The sequence below is a fragment of the Humulus lupulus genome, chromosome 1 (assembly GCF_963169125.1).
Source record: "Humulus lupulus chromosome 1, drHumLupu1.1, whole genome shotgun sequence".
NCBI classification, from domain to species: Eukaryota; Viridiplantae; Streptophyta; class Magnoliopsida; order Rosales; family Cannabaceae; genus Humulus; species Humulus lupulus.
The window spans coordinates 215548191-215574411 of record NC_084793.1 but is presented as its reverse complement, the minus strand read 5'-3'; the positions used below and the strand labels follow the sequence as shown (position 1 = coordinate 215574411).

Here is a 26221-nt window from a genome sequence, read left to right as displayed (position 1 = left end):
ATATTAATTTTTATTTTTATGTTTTGTTTAGAGTGTTAGTTGAATCAAGTTGACAATGATTAGCAAATGATAATATGATTGAATGATGTGTTGTATAAATTGAATGAGAATAAAGCTATAAAAATCTGTGTGCTTGGTTGAATAGTTCTTTCCAATTTTACTTTGTCCACTTAAATAATTGAGAGCTTAATCATGATTTTTTATAAATTTGTGTGATCGAATTTTATTTATGCTTGCAGAATTTTAAAAAAAAAATATATATATATATTAAAATTGGTTTTATCCTAGAACTTGTTTGCATGCTATTTGAGACGAAATCCTAGATTTTTAAGGCTTAGGAAGATTATTTAGGCAATTCTTTGGAACGTTTGAGCCTTTCAAGCCAACCTTGATTTATTAAATCACTAGTTACCCCATTTTGAGCCTAATTTGAATCTTTTTGTTTGACACTTATTTTGAGCTTATTTGAAAATTTGTTATTTTTCCTTCCCTTTGATATACCTTGAGAATATGAAAAGTGATTGGGGGATGGTTTGTAATGGGGTTTATATTTGGAAATTTTTTCAATAGAAGAAGAAAAATTGAGAGAGAAAGAAAGAAAAAGTATATTGAAAATAAACTACACTCCAATTGAAAATATAAAGAAATAAGTTTCGTGGAGTGTATTATCATTAGAAAAAAATAAAATGAAAAAAAGCAAAAAAAAATACATGTGTATAAATTCTTGATATCCCTCAATAGAAAATAAAATTGGAACGAAATTACCGATCAATTTTTACTGGCTGAGTCGCGGACAAAGTCGCTCTCTTTAAGACGTTTCGCAGCTGCCCTAAGTGTGCACGGCAGTCTATCAACCACACCGTCCCCAGGATAAAACAGCCTCTGTACGATTCCTCCCTGCACCGAGAAGATCGTTCTTCTACACCCTTAAAAAAGCTCTGAGAAAATTCGTAGAACCAAGAAAAAGTACTCCCTTTTTCAAAAAATGTTTGATCTGACTTATACAGAGAAGTAGACCCCATAAATGGGTAAAAACGTTTTTCCATTTTATCAAAGGAGGAAATTAACGGCTAAAAACGTTTATTTTCATTTAATCAGAGGAAAAACCGTTTTTGAAAAATAAACGTTTTAAGATTAATTTAATTAATAAAATAATAAATGTATTTATTTTATTGAATAAAAAAATTTCAACAAAAATTAAAAAATACGACACCACACCACCCACCCGCCAGCTCAACTCGACTCGGTCGGACGGACGACGGAAGTGGCGCGCGTGCGCGTGTAGTGGTCAATTGTGTGAGTCCTCACCCATGCGCACAAAACTGGGTACCCCTTGGGGCACACCCCAAGGCATAGCACTTGCAACTTATATACACTCCTTGAAGAGTGTTTCAATTCCATGTGGGACTTTTCCCATATCACACACAACTATATTTTTTCAATTTTTAATAATTCATTAAAAAAGTTCCAACAATCCCCCACTTGAATTTTTAAAAATATTTTCTCGAGAAATTTCAGAATTTATAAGATTGTGCATAAACAAATGTATCTTTCGATTTGAAAATTTGCATAGTGAATACGATTTAGATTATACTAGAGTGACACGTAGTCTTGAACTCTATTTCTAACATCGTACCACGCACCAACCTTTCAAGGGTGTAATCAAAAAGCCCGTGCGTAAATGGCCATGCACGTCTATCCCAGTATAGTGAATGCTCTAGAAATTTTGCCCAAATTGCATAGGAAGCGGCCCAACTTCCACATTCACATAGGTGAGTCTAACAAGAGTACTCCTGTAGCTCGGTACTCAACTCCACAAGAGTATAGATCTCATTAAGAGTTTCTATTAACTCATCCTCTCATCGCTTCAGGAATTCATGCTTCTATTTGCTTTAATGGAAATAGCATGATTCAACTCATATCACTTCACAACTTGTTATTACCCATTGAACCTAGTTCTTGGGATCTCCAGTCTTTAGGTTAGGTTACCATCATGAGTGATTCATCATTCTAAGGGCAATAGTCTCATTCCTTCGATGTTTGCATGTTATTTGAGATGAAATCCTAGATTATGCATGCTTAGGAAGATTATTTAGGAAATTCTTTGGAACGTTTGAGCCTTTCAAGCCAACCTTGATTTATTAAATCACTAGTTACCCCATTTTGAGCCTAATTTGAATCTTTTTGTTTGACACTTATTTTGAGCTTATTTGAAAATTTGTTATTTTTCCTTCCCTTTGATATACCTTGAGAATATGAAAAGTGATTGGGGGATGGTTTGTAATGGGGTTTATATTTGGAAATTTTTTCAATAGAAGAAGAAAAATTGAGAGAGAAAGAAAGAAAAAGTATATTGAAAATTAACAACACTCCAATTGAAAATATAAAGAAATAAGTTTCGTGGAGTGTATTATCATTAGAAAAAAATAAAATGAAAAAAAGCAAAAAAAAATACATGTTTATAAATTCTTGATCTCCCTCAATAGAAAATAAAATTGGAATGAAATTACCGATCAATTTTTACTGGCTGAGTCGCGGAGAAAGTCGCTCTCTTTAAGACGTTTCGCGGCTCTGCCCTAAGTGTGCACGGCAGTCTATCAACCTCGTCGTCCCCAAGATAAAACAACCTCTGTACGATTCCTCCCTGCACCGAGAAGATCGTTCTTGTACACCCTTAAAAAACCTCTGAGAAAATTCGTAGAACCAAGAAAAAGAACTCCCTTTTTCAAAAAATGTTTGATCTGACTTATACAGAGAAGTAGACCCCATAAACGGCTAAAAACGTTTTTCCATTTAATCAGAGGAGGAAATTAACGGCTAAAAATGTTTATTTTCATTTAATCAGAGGAAAAAACCGTTTCTGAAAAATAAACGTTTTAAGATTAATTTAATTAATAAAATAATAAATGTATTTATTTTCTTGAATAAAAAAAATTTCAACAAAAACTAAAAAATACCACACCACCCAGCTCAGCTCGGTCGGATGGCGGCGCGCGCACGTGTGGTGGTCAAGTGTATGAGTCCTCACCCATGCGCACAAAACTGGGTACCCCTTGAGGCACATCCCAAGGCATAGCACTTGCAACTTATATACACTCATTGAAGAGTGTTTCAATGCCATGTGGGACTTTTCCCATATCACACACAACTATATTTTTTCAACTTTTGATAATTCATTAAAAAAGTTCCAACAATTCTCTATCAAAACAAGAAATAATGAGAAAATTGGGATTGTTTTTGGGTTCGTGAGTTTGTCATACGATTGGTTTGTTTGATTATTATGCTTATGGTATATTTAAGCCTAAATGACTTTTTTATCTACCTTTACCTAAGTCGTTCAATTATAAGCCATTAAATTCTTATTGATTTTTGAGCATGTGTTGTCTACATTAGTAGAGATTTGTAAGTATAGCAAGCTTATGGGATGAAGGTTGATTAATTGACCGTAATGAAAAAAAATGGTGAGCATGAATTGATTCAAACGCATTTTATTTATTAATCATGATTAGGAGAGCTTTTATTTTTGTTTAAACTTAAGTGAATTTGAAAAATGTTTTGACTGAAATTCTGGATTATTGGTTGATTTTCCTGAAGATTATATAGACATGTTATTCATAATATTTTGAGGCTTAAATTGTTGTTGTTGACTTGATTCATTTGTGTTGGTTGTTTTAGGTTTTTAGTTTGGTTTTTGTTTGTCTTTTGTGTCTTTACTCAAGGGATAGTAAAGGTTTAGTTTCGAGGAATTTGATAGGATAAATTTTTAATACTTTTTAGTCTTAATTTTATTATTATTATTTTATATTTTTAGTTTTTTTTTTTTGTGTGGTTGTTATATTTTTCAGGTTGTCATTTGTTAAATGGATATTTGAGAAATATTTCAAAATTTATTTGAAATATTATCTTCAATCAAGAGAAAAACAATAAATATTTATTTGAATTGATGGCAGAAAATAAAAGATAATTCAAACTTAAATTGTTGGAAAAATCTGAGATATTTTGAATCTAAGATAGGTTCGGTATTATAACCATATCTCCCAACTCACTTATCTGATTTATGTGATCTTTGTGGCATTGGAAAGCTTATTCAAAGACCTACGAAAAGCTGTTTCACAAGAAAAGTCAAATTCGGAATTTTACATGGTGATATTCAACCTACAAAATTACGCAAGCTAGAGTTACGAGATTTGAAATTCAAATAAAGATATTTTGGAGCATTATCAAGTAACAAATGGAAAGAAAACTCTTTTCACAACCTTATCACTATAAAAAGAATGTTTTAGACTATTTTAGATATCTCTCTCTCTTTTTATTCTTGACCTCTCTCTATTTCCTCTCTTTCTTCTCTTACTTCTTTTTCTATTATTTTCCAAGAACTAATTTTCTTATCTAGGGTTTAATGTAGTCACTTGGATTTCCATTTAATGTTATTATGATGTTCTATTGATTCTTCTTCTTTACTCTAATCTATATAATGTTTGCTTAATTCTCGTAAATATCTGATCAATTTTTGTTTGATTTATGATTTGGGTAGGTAACCATTTGGTACCCTGTGTTTTTGTAAAGTATCATTTTGGTATCCTGTGTTTACAATAATGTTCATTTGGTACCCAATATTTTGAAATCATACCTATTTGGTACCCTGTATTTTAAAATCGTACATATTTGGTACCCTAAACTCAAATTTAATTAATAAAATTTTACAATTTAATCAAACTGTTGTCAATTATATAAGTTCCAAATTTAAATTTAATTAATTAATTACATATAACCGATGACAGTTTGATCATATTGAAAAAAATTTATCTATCAAATATGAGTCTAGGGTATCAAATATGTATAATTTTAAAATACAGAGTACTATATGAGCATTATTGAAAACAGATGGTACCAAAATGATACTTTGCAAAAACATAGGGTACCAAATGAGTAAATTCCCTTATAATTTTGATTCAAAATTTGAAATATGAGAATTGAATATGCTATCGTTATATACACATAGGTTATATATTGGACGAAAGTATCTATATGGCTTGTGTAGTAATTAGGTTTCTATGCTTAATGTCTGCAATATGTTTAAGTTTATCACAGAGATGTAGAAAACTTGCATATAGGTTGAGATCTTATATCTTGAAAAAGAATATGAATCAATTTTTGTTAACCTGTTATTAGAATAGGAATAAAGAAATTTAGAATTGATTAATAAATTTAATAGAATGAAAAGTTTATGAAGTTAACACCCTAGGTTTTTAATTATTGAATCAATCTTTATTCTTGCAAATTTTATTTTAATTTTATGTCTTAGTTTAAAAATCACTCTATTTTCGACAGACAAATAGAAATTTAAAAGCATTTATTGGTAATTGGTTGATAGTCCTTGTGGGAAGGATATTTTATTTACTATCTATATTACTAGAATCGATTACGTATACTTGCGTATCAGATTTTCACGATCACAAAGTAGATAAGATCATATGTATTTGTTACATCGGGCTGGACTGATATTGATAGCAGATAGGATAAGTAAACATATCGTTATTATCTATTCTAGTCATATCATATAGTTGTGTTGGGAATAGTGCCCTTAAAGCAATTTTAGTTGACAAATGTTTTAAATGAAATAAGTAATTGAATTGAATTATTATATATATAGACTATGTCCGATATTATATTGATAATATTAAGTAAATATTAGAAAATTCCAAAGTTTATCTATGTGGTCTTAATCTCATATTTGTATGAAATGATGGAGATTAAGATAATAAACTTAAAACTGTTCGTAGTAAAAAAAAGTTATGGAATCTTTAGATTAATTACTGCTAGTATGGTCCACTAGTATTATGAATACATGTGACCTAGATTTGGGTTACTAGTGTAGTAAGAAACTTTAGTGGAGGTACTTTGCATGCTGAGAGTATGTAGAACTGGACTAGATGTGATTTTTTAATAGTTCTTTAAACATTGTTTCGTGGTATTAATCAAACACATCAAGCGTTGATCATATACACGATGATCTTAATCCTGAGGTTGCTATGAACTCTTATGTATGTCATCTGATCCTTTGATTCATGCGTTCAGGTTTGTCAAAATGATCAGTCTAAGAACAATTTTATTGGGGACTCAATGATATATATGGTTGGGGGTGTACTTTAACAAATACGGAATCTATACCTTCTTATAGATTAAATGAGTGTTCCTTATTGGGTTGGCTTTTGGTACTCAAAATGTTATGAGCACTCACATCGCAAACTTATTGTGACACAACCTTCACTAGTAAACTCAATGGTACTCTAGGAACAAGATATAACTAAAAAGGCAAAACAATAATTTTATTCCCTTTTAATTATGAACCATTAATATAGGATTAACGGTGTATGTAATGATTATATCAATAGACACTTTATCCTTAAATAAAGTACTCAATAAATATGTGTCTATAATTATCAAGATTCAATCTCATATTTATAGTGGAGTAACCATGAGATTAATAAATATGATTATTTAATAAAAAAGATTTGATTAATAATGTAATATTTATTGGAGCTTGATATTATAGGTCCATAGGTCCCAGAGTGGCTCTATCAACACCATATTAAGGTAATAGTTGATACCAGTGTATAATTGTAATTTGGGAATTTGAGAAGAATTTTATTCTTTGGGTCAAGTATGTAATTATATGATAATTAAGGTCGAATAATTCATTTGAAATTAATTATTAATTTTTGAAAAATATATTTATTAATTTAAATATGTAAATTTTGAATTTCATATATATAAATGAATTGTTGACGCCGTTTTTCGTCAACAGTGAAATAAGAGCACGAAAACAATAATTGGTTTTGGCCAAGAAAAATATGATCACACAAATGGGATTTTTTACGTGGTTCAGCAGTTAATTCTGCCTAGTCCACGAGTCTTTGTTATTAAAACTTAAGATGATCTCTAGAAATTCTTTAAGAATGAATTCTCCAGAGTTTTCTCTCAAGATCACAAAAATTCGATCCTTTACAATGGTGCATGACCTCTCTATTTATAGAGGAGGTTTTCAGAATACTATCCACACATTTCGGGAAGTTATTCTGTATATGCAAATAAATTTAATGTCATTAAAAGCCTGTAATCCTATATACAAGGAAACGTCCCCTGAAGATCAGGGGGCATATAACTGTATAATAAATATCCCTTTATTATAGGGGATTTACAGCAATGAACGCAGACTGCGTCTCTCTTTGATGATTCACTAAGATATTCAAGGTTATTATCTTATATCGTCAATGCCACGTTCACCCAGGTCTCTTAATGACTTTCGAGCTATAGCATTTTCCCGAGATCATGTGGCTTCGAGCTCATACATATATCAGGCTTGGAGCCCCTGATCCGAGGTCATCCTGAGAACAGACGTACTTCGATGTCTGTCTTTCGAGCTTGTGAAGGTTTCGAGGCTACCATCTTCGAAGTTGTCTCTGCTTTGCAGGCTCGGTGCCTAGGTTGCGGACACGTTCCAGACATTACGAGTCCATTCCTTACGAATCCAGCTTTCGAGATCACAATTCTTATGGCTCGAAATCTGGGTGTAACATTTTGCCCCCTCAAAAGTATTTGTTCGAATCCTATGAGAAGGAAACTTTTGAACTACTTTCTCCGGGAATCGCACCGTCACACATACATGAGGGTGGACACGCGTCAGTCGGGTATTGCTCATCCAAGGTACTCGAGTACCTTGGAAATTCGCCCACGATCGTTCGCCTACCACCTTTTTGGTGCCATCATGTCATCAATCCCTCACCGTTGGATTTTATAATGATTTTGGCCAATGGCTCAGATTAATCCTTTTTACCACTTTTTTCCATCTATATATACAAGGTCTTCTTCTTCCTCTTATTTTACACGCATCAGAAACAAAAGAAAAGGGATGAAACCAGAAGCCATCTCAGAGAGCTTTTTGCTTGTGCATGTTCTCCCAGCCTAAGAAACAAAGGACCACCAGTTTGCTCCAGACCGTAAGGTTGAACCTGCAGCCTCTCCTTCAATCAACGATTTCTTTGCAATCGCCATCATTGTGTAAGTATCTGATGTTCTTTTTGTTTTCCTTTATGCCGGTTTCTGTCCGTGTTGTTCTTTTATCTCTGGGAATGCACTAGTTTATTTTCTTAGTTTGACACGCTAGGAAGCTTTTGACCGATAGGCTTTCATGTTTAAGTCTCCATGCTAGGCTTAAGTCACTGGTTCCGAATCTGGTTTTGATGTAGAACAAGGTCTCTTTTTTTTTGGGTTTTCAATATTTAAAAGACATATCTTGCACACCAAGATATCGGGTACAAAATCTTGGTTTTAAAGATCATACGATACCCAAGATTACCATTTTTGAATAATCGTCACCCTTTTTCCCTGATATTTCGGGATTTTCAAAAAAATTTATCCACTCCCCTCCTTTTTCTCGTAGAATACACGTTCCGACTCTTAACCGGGTTTTTAGTATCGAGCTCATTTCGTGCTCGAGCACTCTCCGAGCTTGTCTTGTCAAGCTCGTAATCCTTGAGTTCCTGCATGCATGGACCTCACCATTTTTTCTTTCTCGCTAGATGTCACAGAATCTGGAAAGACGGTGGGGGTCGTTGCTGGCAATTTCGTATTCGCCAAAATCCCCGAACCCAGAATCGTTGTTTTCTCGGAACCAACGTCTGATTCGTGAATACGATCTCGCGCGCGAACAGGAAGAAACCCGAGCTCACTATCGCCGCCAAATCGTCGAGGTCATAGAAAAGAAGAGGAGAACCCTTCGAGAGGCTCTTTATCCAGAATCTAATTCAGGGCCCAGGCCGATCCCCCTCGACCCTAGGTTAAAAGTGACCGTTGCGTACAGTCCGGGAGAGCTCCAATTCTCACTGATGGGGGAGCCTTCTACCTCGCAACCAAGGAGGGAGTTTTTTGAGGCCGAGCACTACTGGATCTTGGTTACCTCGATAAACCAGATAACTTATATCTTGGCCTTCCACGGTCTCAGGTTGTCAAGCTCCTTAACGTGTCGAGCTCCAACCTCTAGCGAACGAAGCTGCTATGCTCCAGGGAATGGAAACCCTGACAACAGGCTGAGGTATGCGGCTTGGAGTTAGGAGCATATGAAGGCAGGAGCACTATTGCCTTTGAAGTCTTTCTTCAAGGACTTCACGGACTTTGTTGGGTTGGCTCCGTTCCAGCTCAACACTAATTCTTACAGGGTTCTGTCTACCCTGAGGTCGTTATACCACGAGTTGGAGTGGAAAGGACCTTCAACAAAGGAGATTTTGTATCTCTTCTGTCTGAAAAGCAATCCCTCCCGAGCTCGGGGAGGAGACGGCTTCTACTATCTCTCGAGCTACCCGAAAGAGAAAAAGGTGTTTGAGGACCTTCCTAACCATCCATCTGACTTTAACAAAGCCTTCTTCTGGACAGATGGCTTGTCCCCGTCTCGATACTACTCATTCAGACGGATTCGTAAGTACCCCAACCTTCTTTATCTCTGTGCTCAGACTTTTGTCTGTAGGTTGTACTTAGTTGAAATGTGTTTTGTTTTCCAGCCAACTTTCACCGTCCTACTCCCGATGACGTAATGAAGGAGCATAGAGAGGCTCTGCTCCAACTCCCTTATGGCAGGAGGTCTCTCTCATATCTTTTGCATGAGAGTAAGCTCCGAGCCTGCGGGCTTTTGGGAGATGGCCAGTCCACCTCGGATTGGTCCAACAAAAAGTACGACCACTGGGAGCTCGTGCCTTTGCCAACAGGCATCCTTCCTCCAAAGAGAGAGGTGAGGCCCCCGCCTCCAGCTCGCCGAAGAAGCCCGCAATCGGGGAACGAGGCTAACGATGAAGCCTTGAGCTCGGACTCGGATGATCAAGGTACAGTCATCCTTAGCTTGAAAATGTGGCCCCCCACCCTATTAAAACACAAACCCGATAGGTTAGTATTATGCCCGGATGATAGGGACCACTTCTATATATGGACTTGGGTAGATGACCGGGTTCATAGGTTTGATAGTTGGCTCGGGAAATATGACACTATGTACAGTCTGAACGAGGTGTGGGACGGGATAGCCGTCCAATATGGGACCAATGACTATAGGGACCTTTCGAGGTTGAAGTCCACCTATAGGGAAGGTACTCCCCCCGCCTCTTCTGAAGATGGGGGAATTTCGTGGTCTCCGAGCTCAAGCTCGGGGGAGAGTTCCAGTTAGGTCCTTCTCTACTTGGTTTTTTTTTTTATCTTCCAAGTTTTGTTAACATTATGTTTAACTTCGATTGGAACTGTGCAGGTGCTATGGATCCCGACCTCGATTCCGTGCTCTTTAGCGATGACGGAGCTCAAAAGAGTAAGCGCCCGAGAGGGGCGCAGAAATCTGATCGGCCATCCAAGGTCCCCAGACGCACCGAGAAGACCCCAACGGCTCAGACTGCTGCGAGCACAGCCGAGGAGCCGAATGTCCAGGTCGATGCATCTGTTTCGACCACACCCACCTTGCTTCCTCCGGCCGCAACTCAAATAACAATCGGCCGGCCTCCGAAGAAACCCTCCATCTCCAAGGTCCTCCTGCCGATGGCCCGACCTCATGTTGAAGAGTTCGTGCTTGATGGTGCTGCTGGGACTCAAGGGGCTGTACTTGGCTCGGACGTCCTTTCTCGTGTGGGTCAGAGTCTTTCAGGATTCGGCGCTGACCACTGGGATCATGTGCATAAGGCCCCAAACTGTAATACTCTTTATGATAAGAGTATTGAACTTACTGCCGCGGTAATTTTTGCAACTCTTCTTTAATTGTTTATGTCTTGGTTTGTGTTCTAACTCATCCTCTATGTTTCAGGCCCTTGTCTTTTCGACACAGCTTAATTATAAGCTGACCAATGAGGTGCATATGAGCATGTCTCTGGCCCAAGAGTCGAGGGATCTTCAGCTTAAAATGGCTGATGAACTCAAAAACTCGAAGGCCGAGCTTGACAAGGTAAAGGCCGAGCTTGAAACGACGAAGACTCATCTTGCGGAGCTGGAGAAGGCGAATGCCAAACTCGAGGAGGAGAAAGCTGCCACTTTCGAGATAATGGAAGGCAAGAAGGCCCGCCTCCTTGACGAGTTCAAAGAGCAGAAGGAAAAAGCAGTCGACCAGGCCATGTACAAAATCTGGGTTGACAATGCCGACCTCGATACTAGCTTCCTGGGTCCTCTTGAGGCGAAGTATGTAGAGCGGTGGAATGCCCGACTAGAGGCGAACGAGGCTGCTCGGGAAGCTGCTCAGAAGGATAGTCATGCTATTCGTCCTGGTGGGTCTAGTGTCGTTGATGCTGAGAAGGCCAAGGGAACTGCTCCTTCCTGAACCTCACCTCGGGGCTGTGTCCCTTTATATTTGTAATGTAGTGCACCAAAAAATTTTTTTTAGATAATTTAAATTTTGTGCTTTATTTGATTTAAATGTTAAGTGTGATGAATTGTTTTATTTAAGTGTTGTTATTTTATTTAATTGTTTATTTGTTTTATTTGATTGTTTGTTATTTTATTTAATTGTTAGAAATGTTTTGGTTAATTAATTTAATAAGTGATTAATTGTGTAACATGTTATTTTACTACTAGTGTTACATTTTATTTAAGTGTGACAAATGAGGTATTTATGTGAGCTATGGTGGAATGCACTAAGGTGCATGATAGACAGTAATGCACCCTAGTAATTTAGTGTGTGCTAGTGCATGGTAGCATGGTGCACATGTATAGATTTTCTACACATTTTAGGTTTCCTTATTTTAGATTTAATTGAGTAATTTATTTATAAAAAAAAAAAGAAGAAAAAAAAAGGGAAATGAGGAGTGGGCGTGTGACCTAGTGGGAATGGAATATTTCCTTAAAATGGTAAAAAAAATCAAGACTTGAAGACCATGATCATTTGGGGATAGGCATGATCATATCTTATCCCTTTGTATCTTTTTGAAATAAAGAAAAATCAAGGAAAATAAAAGAGAAATGGAAACTTACCTTAATATTGTTTGGGGAGACTTTATGAGAGGATTTGTGATAAAGGGGCTAAGAAAGGAGAGAAGAGCCATTGCTCTTGTGTGTGTGTGTGTGGCTGCCGTGACCTAGAGAGAGAGAGTGGCGTGTAGAGAGAGAGAGAGATAGAGAGAGGAAGAAAGAAAGAAAGGAAGAAGGAAGAAGAAAGTGAAGAGGAACCCCCCTAGAGTATGTCTTCTTGTTTTCTCTTTTACATAATCTTTTTATTTGATAATATGATTTTGATTGTGTTATTTTTCTTGTGTGTGTTTGGGTCTTTCCTTCTCTTCATGGTGGCTTTCCCATAAAAACCCTAGGCTTGAACAAGGGTGTGGAGTTTGTGGTATTGATCTTTTGTGTTCTTGATTCTACAATCAAGAGAGGTAATGGTCTTTTCCTTAGCCTTATATTGTTTTTGGTGGGTTGTATATGAGGTTTTGCTAATGGTGCTAATGGTTGATTTTGGGTAGGATTGATGTATAGGATTTGGATTTTTGTGAGGGCATGATTTGTGTTTAAGGGTTGTGATGTTGATTTTGCTATGCATAAAAAAATTGTTATAATCTATGAACACTTGTTAGGTGATTTCGGCCTAGGTACACCCAAGGGTGTTCTTGATATGTTGTGTGATTTTACAAAATGTTTGATCCATGTTTTAGGATCTATGATATATGGGTAAGAGAATAAGTGGTAATCTTGATATTTTGATCATGAAATCTTGTTAGATGCATGGTATATTTTGAATGATTAAATTACAAGATGCATGAAAATGATGATAGAAATATGCTAGGTTAATATAAGGCATATGTGAATATGGTGCTTATAAATTTACTATATGCTATTTTTATTGTTAATGTTTTGTTGGTTTTCATAGAATTGCAACAAATGATTTTAAAAGGATTCATGTGATTATGTTAGTAGAATCATGCATATTATAAGAGCATAATGAGATTTTAGGCATGAATGATTTTATGTAATTTTTAAGACAAAAGTTGAGTTTTACAAAGAATTAAGCTTGCTGTTTTTTTTCAAAATAATTGGGTAAAAGTTGATAAAAATATGAGTTGCATGCATAAATAATGTTCTTGCTGAATGTGTTAATTTTTATGAAATTAAAAGAGGATTTTAAGTCTCATGTTATGATATTTTACCCAATTAATTTCCTACAGAATTTTTATTGAATTTTGAGAAAAAATGAGTTTATAAAATTGAATATGGTGATTTTAATGATAAAAAAATGGTTGCTGGAATTTTGTAATAAAATATGAAGTAAGTCTCACTAAAAAATGAATTTGATTAATTTTTGGAATAAATTATTTTTCCTAAGTTATGGTAATATTGAAAAATGATATTTTAATGGTATGAATGCATACTTTGATAAATAATGATTTTTCTTTATTTTGATTGAGAAAAATATTTAAACTCTATTTATTTGTGATTTTTGAATAAAATAAATAGTGGCTGAAAGTTTGTTTTAAAAAGGTTAACAATTGTTATTAAATTGTCACATATGGGTTTTTACTACTTAAAAATTAAGTCTTAAATAAATTAAATCAAAATGTATTTTTCCACACTTAAAATATATTTTTCACATCATTTTTGTAACACAATAATAAAATATATTTTTCTAAAGAAACATGTTAAAATAGGTATTTTAATTAAACCCAAGCTTGTTGGTTAATTCTTGGTAAATTAATATTTATTTAATGAAAATGTAACATATTTTATTTTGAGCTAAAATAAAATAAATTTATAAAATAAAATAAAGTTTTGAGAAATTTAATCAACTTAGAAATTTTAAGAAAAATAAAGCATGTAATATGGCTATTGATTTTCAAACAATAAAAGCAAGAAATGTAGAATTATCGTTTTTGAAAACGTCTTTATTACGCAACATTCCCATGTATGCATGTTACATGCAAATAAACTTTTACGTCCAGAATCATGATTATTATTCAACTATGTAATTTTTATTAAGCAATCATGTTAGTAAAATGGGAAGAACGGGCATTATTCTTTTTGGCGATAATTGCATGTTTTAGTGTAACTGTTATCATGAGTGCATGGCCCATGCACACATGAGTTGTATGGAAGGGCAAAATAGTAATTTTATGAACCTAAGAAACGTTATTTTGATTATGATATAGGCTCGTTGAAAAGATTGTGAAATTCTTAGCTTGGACCTGAGGTAAGGAAGTTAGATAGATTTTATGATTTTATGCTATGAATGGTAAGACTGTTATATGAATGAACTGTTATGAAATTATGAATGCCTTAATGTGATGATCTGTTGAATGTGATATGTGTATGGATGTTAGATACATCAAACAGAATGTGATGTTAGATACATCAAACAGATTTCGATGTCAGATACATCGTACGAGTTACTAAGGACATTGAGACGTGACTCCTAGGGCGGACGCGCCGAGGTTATTCAAGGACCAGTGATCTCCTGTTTACCTCATAGGGTGACATGGACAACTAGCGTTCCATGCTCATCATGTATGTTGTATGTTTGTGATATGATGATATGTCACTTTTATGTTATGATATGATGATATGTCACATTTATGTTATGATATGTTGATATGTCACTCTTATGTTATGATATGATGATATGTCACATTTATGTTATAATATGTTGATATGTCACATTTATGTTATGATATGATGAAATGTTACGATTATGTTATGATAGACCATGATGTTTTAGATGAACGTTAGTGTTTGGTTGTTTGTTGTTTTCTTACTTGCTTATTTGCTTGTACTTCCTTACTGGGCTTTTAGCTCACCCCCTTACTTTCCTTCCAGGTAGCAAATAGGATTTCTCTATGGCACGCGTGGTGACGTGAGGAGTTCTTCATCATGGGGTGTATGGCGTGGGGCAATCCTATGGACGATAAAACGATCAACGTAGAACGCCATTTAAATTATGTTTTGTTTTAAGGGACTTTTCCTAAATTATCAGTGGGACTCTGTTATTTAACTTAATTGGTTTTCTTTGAACTTTGCATAAAAACCTATGTTTTATTTTAAACTTACGGCGCCAACTTGCATGATTTTAAATAAGTCCCCCTGAGACTTTAATAATGGATGGTATTCTTTTATAAGCTATGTTATGCGAATATTTTGTAAGTATTAGTCTAGGGCGTTCTTTACATGTAATTACTTTAATTTATGCCCGTAGGGCTGATACAATTTCTTTTTATTTTAATACATATGCTTTACATTTCTTGGTTTGAAATATTTTGCACATTTTATATTAAAAAAAATCGTATATGTTTATTTATTCGTACAAACATAGTTTGGATTTAGGCTCGAGACTCAATGCATTCATGCACCGTTTGCTCAAATTATCCGCTTCTGATCTCGTTATTTATCAAGGTCGGATATTACTTTAACAATGAACCCGAAAGTACTTGTATGGTGTGTAATGCAAACGGTTTAGTTATATCTTATTGCTTAGTTACTTTTTCCCATCCACGGTTATTTCTCCGAGGTTATGAGTTCGAAACTATTTTTCCATAAGATATTCCAGCCTCGATCTCGACTTATCTCGAAGTAGGTTTAGGTTCCAACTTATCGTCGATTAGTTCTAGCTGGTTTGTTCCAAACCTTTTAAGGTTGTGATTGGTTTGTAATCCATTCACTTGTATGTTTTTAATAATTTGGTTATATCCAAATTATCCTAGCTCACGCATTTGGTTACATCCAAACATGTGTACGTTTCTAACAGCTTGGTTATGTCCAAATTATCCTAGCTCGCGCATTTGGTTACATCCAAACACTTGTACGTTTTTAACAGCTTGGTTATATCCAAATCGTCCCAACTAGCACATTTGGTTATCTCCAAACGCTTGCATGGATTTCGTGTATGTTATTTTATTTTTCAAGCTAATGGTATATATACCAATGATGCCCCCTTAATATCCTATGAGTGTGACCATAGGTTATTAAATTAAGAGAGATTGCAAAAATAAAGTGAAATATAACATATTGAACGAAATAGATCTTTATTTTATGGAATTCAAAAGTAGACAAAATAGTACTAATAAACAATCATGGTTATAGGCAACATCCTTCCTATACTATTGGTAGTAAGGTCTTAGGTGTTCGCCATTCCATGCTCGTGGTACCAGGCTCCCATCCAATCTCGCTAGCTTGTAAACACTGGGTCGGATGACTGATTCAATCTTGTATGGTCCTTCCCAATTTGGCCCGAGCACACCAGCTGCTGGATCTCGTGTTGCCAAAAATACGCGTCTCAACACTAGATCTCCCACACCGAACTTTCGATCTCAAACCCTCTTGTTGAAGTACCTGGTAGCTCGTTGCTGGTAGGCAGCGTTCCTCAACTAAGCTTCGTTTCTTATTTCTTCAATCAAGTCTAAGGTTTCTTCGAGCTGAGTGTGGTTCGAGCTTTGGTCATAAATGTGAGTTCGTATTGTTGGGATTTCGACCTCGATAGGCAGCATAGCTTCGCAACCGTATGCTAGCGAGAACGGGGTATGTCCCGTTGATGTTTGAGCCGTAGTCCTATATCCCCATAGGACTTGGGGCAATTCTTCGGGCCATCGTCCCTTTGCTTCCTCCAACTTTTTCTTTAGTGAACTCTTGAGAGTTTTGTTTACAGCTTCGACCTGGCCATTCGCCTGAGGATGAGCTACTGACGAAAAACTCTTTATTATTCCATTCTTCTCACAAAAGTTGGTAAACAAGTCGCTATCGAACTGGGTTCCGTTGTTGGATACAATTTTCCTCGGCATCCCATATCGGCATACGATGTTTTTTACCACGAAGTCAAGGACCTTTTTGGAAGTTATTGTTGCCAATGGTTCAGCCTCCGTCCACTTTGTGAAGTAATCCACGGCGACTACAACATATTTCACACCGCCCTTGCCAGTTGGGAGAGAGCCTATGAGGTCGATTCCCCATACCGCAAATGGCCATGGGGAAGTCATCATGGTCAGCTCGGATGGTGGAGCTCGAGGAATCGTGGCGAATCTCTGGCATTTATCGCACTTCTTTACGTACTCGAAAGAATCCGATTTAATGGTAGGCCAGAAATATCCTTGGCGTATGATTTTCTTGGACAGGCTATGCCCCCCAGTATGGTCTCCGCAGAACCCTTCATGAATTTCTTCAATGATCTTCTTGGCTTCTGGTGGAGTCACACACCGAAGTAATGGCATGGAATATCCCCTTCTATACAGCTTTCCATCCAATATGGTGTAGCGGGGAATTTGATATTTTAACTTTCGAGCCTGGTTCCGATCTTTTGGAAGGACTCCGGTCTCAAGATATTCGACTATCGGGGTCATCCAGGTAGGCTCGGACTCAATCATACACACGTCTTCCTCCTCTGGCTCGTTAATGCTTGGTGCCGAGAGGTGTTCTATGGGCACAACGTTTAGTTCATCATTCTCTGCGGAGGTAGCGAGCCGAGCTAAGGCATCTGCATTTGAGTTCTTCTCTCGGGGAACCTGTTCGATTGCATAAAACTCGAAATGTTCCAATGCAGATTTTGCCTTCTCTAAGTACGCTGCCATTTTTGTGCCACGAGCCTGGTATTCTCCCATGATTTGATTAACCACAAGTTGGGAATCGCTGTAGCAATGTATTGCTTTAGCTTTGAGTTCTTTGGCTATACGAAGGCCTGCCAGTAAAGCCTCATATTCGGCCTCATTATTCGACGCCTTGAAGTTAAATCTTAAGGCAGAATGAAATCTGCTCCATGCGGGGGTAATCAAAATGATCCCTGCCCCCGATCCATTTTCATTAGATGAACCATCGACGTAAAGTTTCCACAGCTCGTGGGCCGGGGTTAAAACTTCGTCGTTGGTCATGCCAGTACATTCCACTATAAATTCTGCCAATGCATGTGCCCTAATGATCGTCCTCGGGTGATTGGTGATCTCGAATAGTCCGAGTTCAACCGCCCATTTAAGAAGTCGACCTGAAGCCTCTGGTTTAGACAAGACTTGCCTCAGTGGTTTATCAGTCAACACATGGATGGGGTGTGCCTGAAAATAGGGTCGAAGTTTACGAGATGAATGAATTAAGCTGAGAGCCAGCTTCTCCATCAAGGGGTATCTCGACTCTGCCCCCAGTAACCTTTTGCTGATGTAATAGACGGGTCTTTATACCTTCTCTTCTTCTCGTACGAGCACTGCACTTATTGCATGTTCGGTGGTGGAAAGGTATAGGTACAGTACTTCTCCCGTAACAGGTTTTGATAAGATGGGGGGTTCTGCGAGGTGCTTTTTAAGCTCCTGGAAGGCCAGTTCGCACTCCTCCGTCCATTCAAATTTCTTGCCTCTCCTCAAAAGGTTGAAAAATGGAAGACAACGGTCTGTAGATTTTGATATGAACCTACTTAGGGCCGCCATCCTGCCGGTCAAACTTTGGACATCCTTGTGTCTTCGAGGTGAGGGCATGTCAATCAGAGCCTGGATCTTGTCAGGGTTGGCTTCTATTCCATGAGCGTTCACGATAAAGCCCAGGAATTTTCCTGAAGATACACCGAAGGTGCACTTATGAGGATTTAGTTTCATGTTATACTTCCGGAGCACGCCAAAGCACTCTTCGAGGTCATCAGCATGGTTATTGTTAAGTTGGGACTTGACTAGCATGTCATCAACATAAACCTCCATGTTCTTCCCTATTTGCTCCAAAAACATCATATTCACGAGTCGCTGGTATGTGGCCCCAGCGTTTTTTAGCCCGAATGGCATGACATTATAACAGTATAACCCCTTATCGGTTATGAAGCTTGTATGTTCTTAGTCGGGGGCATGCATGGGAATCTGTTTATATCTAGAATAAGCATCCATGAACGACATCAGTCCATGCCCCGCTGTGGCATCCACGAGCTGATCAATTCTCGGTAGGGGAAAACAGTCCTTCGGGCAAACTTTGTTGAGGTCCGAATAGTCGATACAGGTTCGCCATGTCCCATTAGGTTTTGGGACCAATACCGGATTGGCTACCCAATCAGGGTAAAAAGCATCCCTAATGAATTGGTTTGCCTTTAATCTATCGACCTCCTCCTTCAGTGCCTTCTTTCTGTCCTCATCCAGCTGTCTTCGCTTTTGTTGCTTCGGAGGGAAGCTTTTATCAATATTTAACGCGTGGCTTGCTATGTTCGGACTTATTCCTACCATGTCCGAATGTGACCATGCGAAGACGTCCTGGTTTCTCTTCAAAAAGCAAGTTAGTTGCTATTTGGTTTCTTCCTGGAGGTGTTTTCCAACCTTTACCTTTTTCGAGGGATCGGACTCCTCGAGCTGAATCTCTTCGAGCTCTTCTAAGGGTTCGAGGTCAGCTTTCTCCTCAACCCTTGGATCGATTTCTTCATCAATCTCTAAGACAGTCCCGTCTTTATTCTGAACAATGACGAGTGCTTGTGCGCTCGTCTGTTTCTTTCCTCTTAAGGAAATGCTGTAGCATTCCCTTCCAGCTAATTGATCTCCCTTCAATGTCCCGACGCCGCTAGGGGTCGGGAACTTAATGGCCAGATGCCTTACTGATGAGACTGCCCCCAGCCCAACCAGGGCGGGTCTCCCGAGCAGCACATTATAGGCTGAAGGTAGATCCACTACCACAAACTCCGTCATCTTGGTTGTTGAGACCGGGTAGTCTCCCAAGGTTATGGGGAGCTCGATGGATCCCATGCAAGCGGTTCCTTCTCCTAAAAAACCGTATAGCGTAGTCACGCATGCTTTCAGGTCACAAAGGGAGAGTCCCATCTTTTCAAGGGTTGCTTTATAAAGAATATTAACTGAGCTCCCATTGTCTATGAGAACTCGGTGGACCCTTTTATTTGCCAGCTGGAGGGTGATGACCAGTGGATCATGGTGTGGAAATTGAACATGGGACGCGTCTTCCTCAGTGAAGGTTATTGGTTGGGATTCAATCTTCTAGCTTTTTGGAGCTCTGGGTTCGGGTTCATAGGGAGACCCGTCCCCAGTCTTTAGCTCGTTAACGTATCTCTTTTGGGCATTTCTGCCCATGCCCGCGGGATAAGGCCCTCCCGAGATGGTTATCATGTCTTCTCCATCTATCGGCGGGGGCCTATCTTCTTTCCTAGCTCGGGAATTGTTGTTTACGTGGGCTGCAGCGCGGCTGCTCTCTGGCTCGCGGTCGCTTGATTAGTACTCTGGTTCTTGACATACTGCCTAAAATAACCTCTCGAGATCAACCCTTCGATCTCGTCTTTCAGCTGTCGACATTCATCAGTAGTATGCCCGGTGTCTCAGTGAATCCGGTAATATTTGCTGGAGTCCCTTTTGGACTTCTGATTTCTCATTGGGTCTGGACGCCTGAAGGGGACCTGGTTTTCATTAGCCAGGTATATGTTCTCCCGAGACTCGTTGAGCTCGGTGTACACTCTGTACACGGAGAAATATCTCTCCCCCTTATTTTTCTTTCCTCCCTCGGCCTCGGGGTTATTCCCTTCGTTCTTTTTTCTCTTGGAAGGGTTTTCCGCAGCAGGTTTTGAAGCTGGTGGGTCCGCCGAGGCTAAGGCAGAGTTCACGTTTATCGTTGTAGTCACGGGCTGGGAAGTCACATTAAGTGTCGACCTCGCTTCCTCTACATTGACAAACCTCTGTGCTCGTTTGTTGAACTCGATTAGAGACCTCACCGGTTTCCTCTGCATGTTGTCCCAGAGAGCACTTCCTGGCATAACTCCAGCTTGGACAGCCATTAGGTGACCGCTGTCATCCACATTCTGAGCTCGGGCAACTTCCAAGTTAAACCTTGTAAGGTAGCTTTTCAATGTCTCTCCTGGCTGCTGTCGAACATTAGTCAGGGTTGATGCCTCAGGTCTAACCCCCATCATGGCTCTGAACTATTTTTTGAAGTCTTTAGACAGCTGATCCCAAGAAGTTATTGAGTGTCTTTTATATTTTTCGAACCAGCTTTGGGCTGGTCCTGTCAGTGATGCTGGAAACAACATGCATATGAGCTCGTAACCCACGTTACTTGCTCTCATTATGGTATTGAATGTACTCAAATGGCTATACGGGTCGGACTTTCCCTCAAATGTTGGGATGTGAGGGATCCGAAATCCTTAGGGAAATGGAGTGTTGGAAATATGGGGAGCAAACGGTTCAAGCTCCTCATCAGAATCTTCATATCGATCCTGACCTTGCTCATTTTTCAAAAGCCTGAAGGCTTTTTCTAACTGATCAATTATTTCCTGGACTGGGTCCGCGAGGGGTCTTGTCTGGAATTGGTTGTCATCGATCACGATTCCAGGCTCACGCCTTCGTAGGGGGTCTTTACGCCTATTTAAGCGATCCCTCAGGTCCGGGTTCATCGGGTTAACATTACCCCGACTCTGATTCAAGTCCCGTAGGTCGGAGCGATTCCTGGGGCTTCCAGTATTCTTTCGACCTCGATCATGCATGCTGACTGAGTTGGTATCTCCAGAGTCATCACTAGTAATACTCGTCGCATGATTATTTCGAGATGGTTCTTTTCCATGCTGCCTCGTTTCCGCAGTGCGAGATCGGGACGTTTGGCTTTTTTCAGAGGGGGCATCCCTCCGCTCCCGGAAAGCCTCCCTGTTCCCTTGTCTCCTCCCTGCACGTCTTTCGTCTTCACCTCGAACTGATTGAGCAATCCTGCGAGGGGGTGAAGGATATCTTATAGGTGATGGAGGGAACCGTATGGGCGACGGTGGCTGCCACCCATTTCGCGGCCTAGATGGTCCGGAGTTTGCCCGAGATGGGTTGGTTGCATTCGGTGCGCTCCCAGGGACTTGAGTCTGAGCCTCTGCAAGGGCTCGGTTGTTCTCAGTTCCCGCAGGTACTTCCGCAGGTGGATTAACCGGGGCCCTAGCCCGGGTACTTCTCTGGGGCCTAGAGGGGGTCGATTGATCTGCTGGTGCAGGAGGTTGTTTCGGCCTTCTTGTGGCAGCATTCTTCCATGGACGCCCACGGGGTTTGCAGGGAGGAACATGCACGTCCCTCGGAGGAGGGGCTTGGTTTTTGCGTGCAGGCGGGGGCTGAGCCGCCTGCGCCTCGGCGGCTATCCTTACCAACTCCTCATTCCGCTTGTTGGCTTCTGCCAACTGCTGTTTCAACTGCCGGTTCTCAAGTTCCACGATGGGAACATTTCGCTAAGGATTTTAATACATATCCTTATCTCTTGGTGGTGCGGGTGGTCCCCGAGAATCGGAGGACTCGCTTCTCTCTTCAACATCCGGGTTTTCCATTGGCTGTTTCCCAGGACGTCTCGAATAATTTTCTTCAGGAACGTTCTGATCATTAGTGGCCATAACTTGTTCAGGGACTGAATGCTTGAGGCTCTCAATGAAAGAACCAAACTGTTGACGCCGTTTTTCGTCAACAATGAAATAAGAGCACGAAAACAATAATTGGTTATGGCCAAGAAAAATATGATCACACAAATGATATTTTTTACGTGGTTCAGCAATGTTAATTCTGCCTAGTCCACGAGTCTTTGTTATTAAAACTTAAGATGATCTCTAGAAATTCTTTAAGAATGAATTCTCCAGAGTTTTCTCTCAAGATCACAAAAATTCGATCCTTTACAATGGTGCATGACCTCTCTATTTATAGAGGAGGTTTTCAGAATACTATCCACACATTTCGGGAAGTTATTCTGTATATGCAAATAAATTTGATGTCATTAAAAGCCTGTAATCCTATATACAAGGAAACGTCCCCTGAAGATCAGGGGGCGTATAACTACATAATAAATATCCCTTTATTATAGGGGATTTACAGCAATGAACGCAGACTGCGTCTCTCTTTGATGATTCACTAAGATATTCAAAGTTATTATCTTATATCGTCAATGCCACGTTCACCCAGGTCTCTTAATGACTTTCGAGCTATAGCATTTTCCCGAGATCATGTGGCTTCGAGCTCATACTTATATCAGGCTCGGAGCCCCTGATCCGAGGCCATCCCGAGAACAGACGTACTTTGATGTCTGTCTTTCGAGCTTGTGAAGGTTTCGAGGCTACCATCTTCGAAGTTGTCTCTGCTTTGCAGGCTCGGTGCCTAGGTTGCGGACACGTTCCAGACATTACGAGTCCATTCCTTACGAATCCAGCTTTCGAGATCACAATTCTTATGGCTCGAAATCTAGGTGTAACATGAATAAATTAATTTTTGAAATTAATAATTTTATTTGAGTGGGAGAAAATAAAATTGGTTAGTCAAAAATAGTTTTTGATTTATTGAATTTTAAAAGATGATGATAATGATGTTCATCATTTTTAATTTTGAAATATGGTTGTCATATTTTTCTTTAAAAAGATTGATACCTTATTTTGTGGAATAATGATTTTTATTAGATAATTAAATAAAAGAAAAATAAAAAATCCCTAAAAAGGGAATAGTGGGTCATGCATGTCACAGTCCAGAGACTGTGCCATGTGTGTACCACATATACTGATATTGTATCAGTGTAGTTTTTATTTTATTTGCTTAATTATTTAATAATTTGAAAATGGTTTTTCAAATTTTGTAAGTTAGATAATTACCTAAATCAATTCCTATCATCATTATGATATTTTATAATATTACTATTATTATTATGAATAATAAGGTAATAGAAATATCTTTGTATATATGATATAGAATAAAGAGAAGAGAAAATATACAAGAACACAATACACTACACATATGAGATACAATTCATAAAATTTATTAGAATTTTTGTTAGACAAAAAACTCTTTCCTTCTTCTTCTTTATTCTAGCAATTCTCATAACATAATCCAAGTTCTCATGTGTTGAGAAATACTTGTGATTCCTAAAAATACAAACTCATATTCTCTATGTGCGCACACACATCTTGGGGTGTAGAGAACACTCCAGAAGATCATGGTTTGAGTGCTTAAAGCTCTAGATAGAAAGATTGAAAAATATACGAAAAAACTCAATGAGACTTGATAGACTTCGAAAGGTAATTGTACATGTTCTTGAATTTTTTTTTTTTTTTTGTGTTTATATGTTATATATAAATATATTGTGTATTTATATATTTGTTGCGTAATTAATAATATCGTATGTTAACATTTCTGGATTGTTTTCTTGGTCATATAAACTATTTATATCATTAATGAAAACTTTTTATTGTTGTTGTTCTTATAACAATGGGCTCACCACACAAATTTCGTTGCGTGCTCTGAATGTTTTTCCAACAAGTAGACCATAGGTCAATTCAATCTTAATTCTGAGTGGTTAGTATTCTAATTGATTGTATTATTTGAGTTATATGACTTGTTCATTACTAGCTTACCCTGGGGACTAGTTCATACTTACATCTTGGGAACTCGGTAGTATAATAGAGTATGAGTGTTAATCATAGATATGAACATCTATAGCTTTTGATGAAGAAGTAAAATGATGGTTTCATTTTAGTTTGGTTCAAAGTGTTAAATGATAGAGATCTAATTTCAGTAATTAATATTAGTTTACTGAAATATCATTTACAAAGAACTAAAAGTTTTAAGGAAAAAATACAATGAGGGGTAAAATGATATTTTAGTCCCATCTCATTGTAAACCATCTATAGAGGATTGGGTGATAATTATGGTTGTAATAATGGATAACTAATAACGTATGTATATTGCTTATAGAGCGTTCTATAAATTCAAGAGTGCAATTATGTGTCTTTAGTGGAGTCACGAGGAATTAATAAGTTAGTAAATTTATGATAACTTATTGGAGCTTGATTCCATAGGCCCATGTTCCCCACTGTACCTTGGATAAAATCATCTAGATAGTCTCAATTAATTGATTTAATTATCAATTAGAATTATCAAAGTTAACCAGGTCAATTTTGGATAGTTTCACGGAGTTATGTAATTTATAGAAGAAAAAAGATTTTAGGGTAGATTTATTGATTAAGATAAATTGGTGTCTGAATTAATAAATAAGTTTAAATCAATGTTCAATTTATAAATAATTAATTTGATAAATGATTTAAATAATTATTTAATTAATTAATCAATAGAAAATAATACAGACCTAGATTTTAAGTCCAACAGGCTTATAATTAAATTAGAAATTTCACAAGCCTAAAGCCCATGATAATTTCGACCTACTGGCTGATATTACCTATTATTTTACTAATTTTTTAATTTAAATAAGTGACATAATTGAGCCTATAAAATGAATTCTAAGTGAGAGTTGAAAAGATATGATCTGAAGATATAGTTTTGATGTTTTAGGGTTTTAGACTCCTAAAAAAGCAAAATTCTTTTTGTAAGCCTCTATATTATCTTCTTCTCTCTGTATCTATCTCATGTGTTGATAATTGCCCGCTCTAGTCTAGGTGATTCTAAGGATACTTTGGAAGACTATGAAGAAATTAGAAGATCAGTTCAATTTCTTGGTGATACCCTGCGACCAAAAGGATACAAGGGTTAGAGAAATTGAAAGACTTATTCATTCCCCTGCACATAATGTAAGTGTTCTAATCATTATCTCTGTTTAAATTCAATTACAGAAACACGTTCTAGGTTTTTCTTATATTAATTTGTTTGATATATGATTTCCATTAAAGTAAAAAAGATCATGTATAATTTTTCCCAACAACTGGCCTTAGAGCATTTGGTAATCTTTATTTTCATATATGAACATGGTAAAAATTAAATTTTTTGATGTGTTGAGTAAATGGATGAATTTCATGTTTTTTATGAAGCATATTGATTTTTATGTGATTATTTGCAAATTTTGTTTATTATGTTTTGTTTTTCTATGCAATTAATTTTAATAAATACTTTCTTTGGTGTAAAACATTGCAAAAATTATTTAGAAAATGTTTTGGGTTGAAAAATTACACAAAAGTACTTTTTGAAATTTTTTTGGCTGTTGTGCGCACACGCGCCTGCACACGTCCCCCACCAGCGCGCGCAACTCCTAGGTGCATGGCGCACCTCTGCACGTAGCATCAAGCCCTTAGCACGCGCACCCTCGGTAGCCAGATGCTCTCACGCATTCGTTTCCCCTGTAAGGCATCAACGGTGAACAGTACCCGTCTCGGGTATTCACCCAAAACGTTTTTTTTTTAAATTAAAGATAATAAAATATGAACTTGATTTTTTATAACAAACCTAAAAATATCAAAAAAAATTTATCATTTAAATTTTTTTTTTAAAATAAGATATTTTCTACAAAGATCCAAATTCAAATTTAAAAAAATAGGTTTACTAATTAATTTTAAATCTTTTAA

The 26221-nt window shown here is 37.5% G+C and overlaps 1 long non-coding RNA gene across 2 annotated transcripts; it reads left to right on the top strand.

Annotated features, from left to right (window-relative positions):
* Positions 1-12127: 12127 nt before the first annotated feature.
* LOC133826674 (uncharacterized) lies at positions 12128-15033 on the top strand. 2 transcript variants are annotated; one of them, XR_009889397.1, is made up of 4 exons: positions 12128-12192; positions 12321-12386; positions 14151-14191; positions 14815-15033. It is a non-coding gene; the product is annotated as an uncharacterized LOC133826674 (long non-coding RNA). The 2 variants fall into 2 exon arrangements; XR_009889391.1 differs by lacking the exon at positions 14151-14191.
* Positions 15034-26221: the final 11188 nt, after the last annotated feature.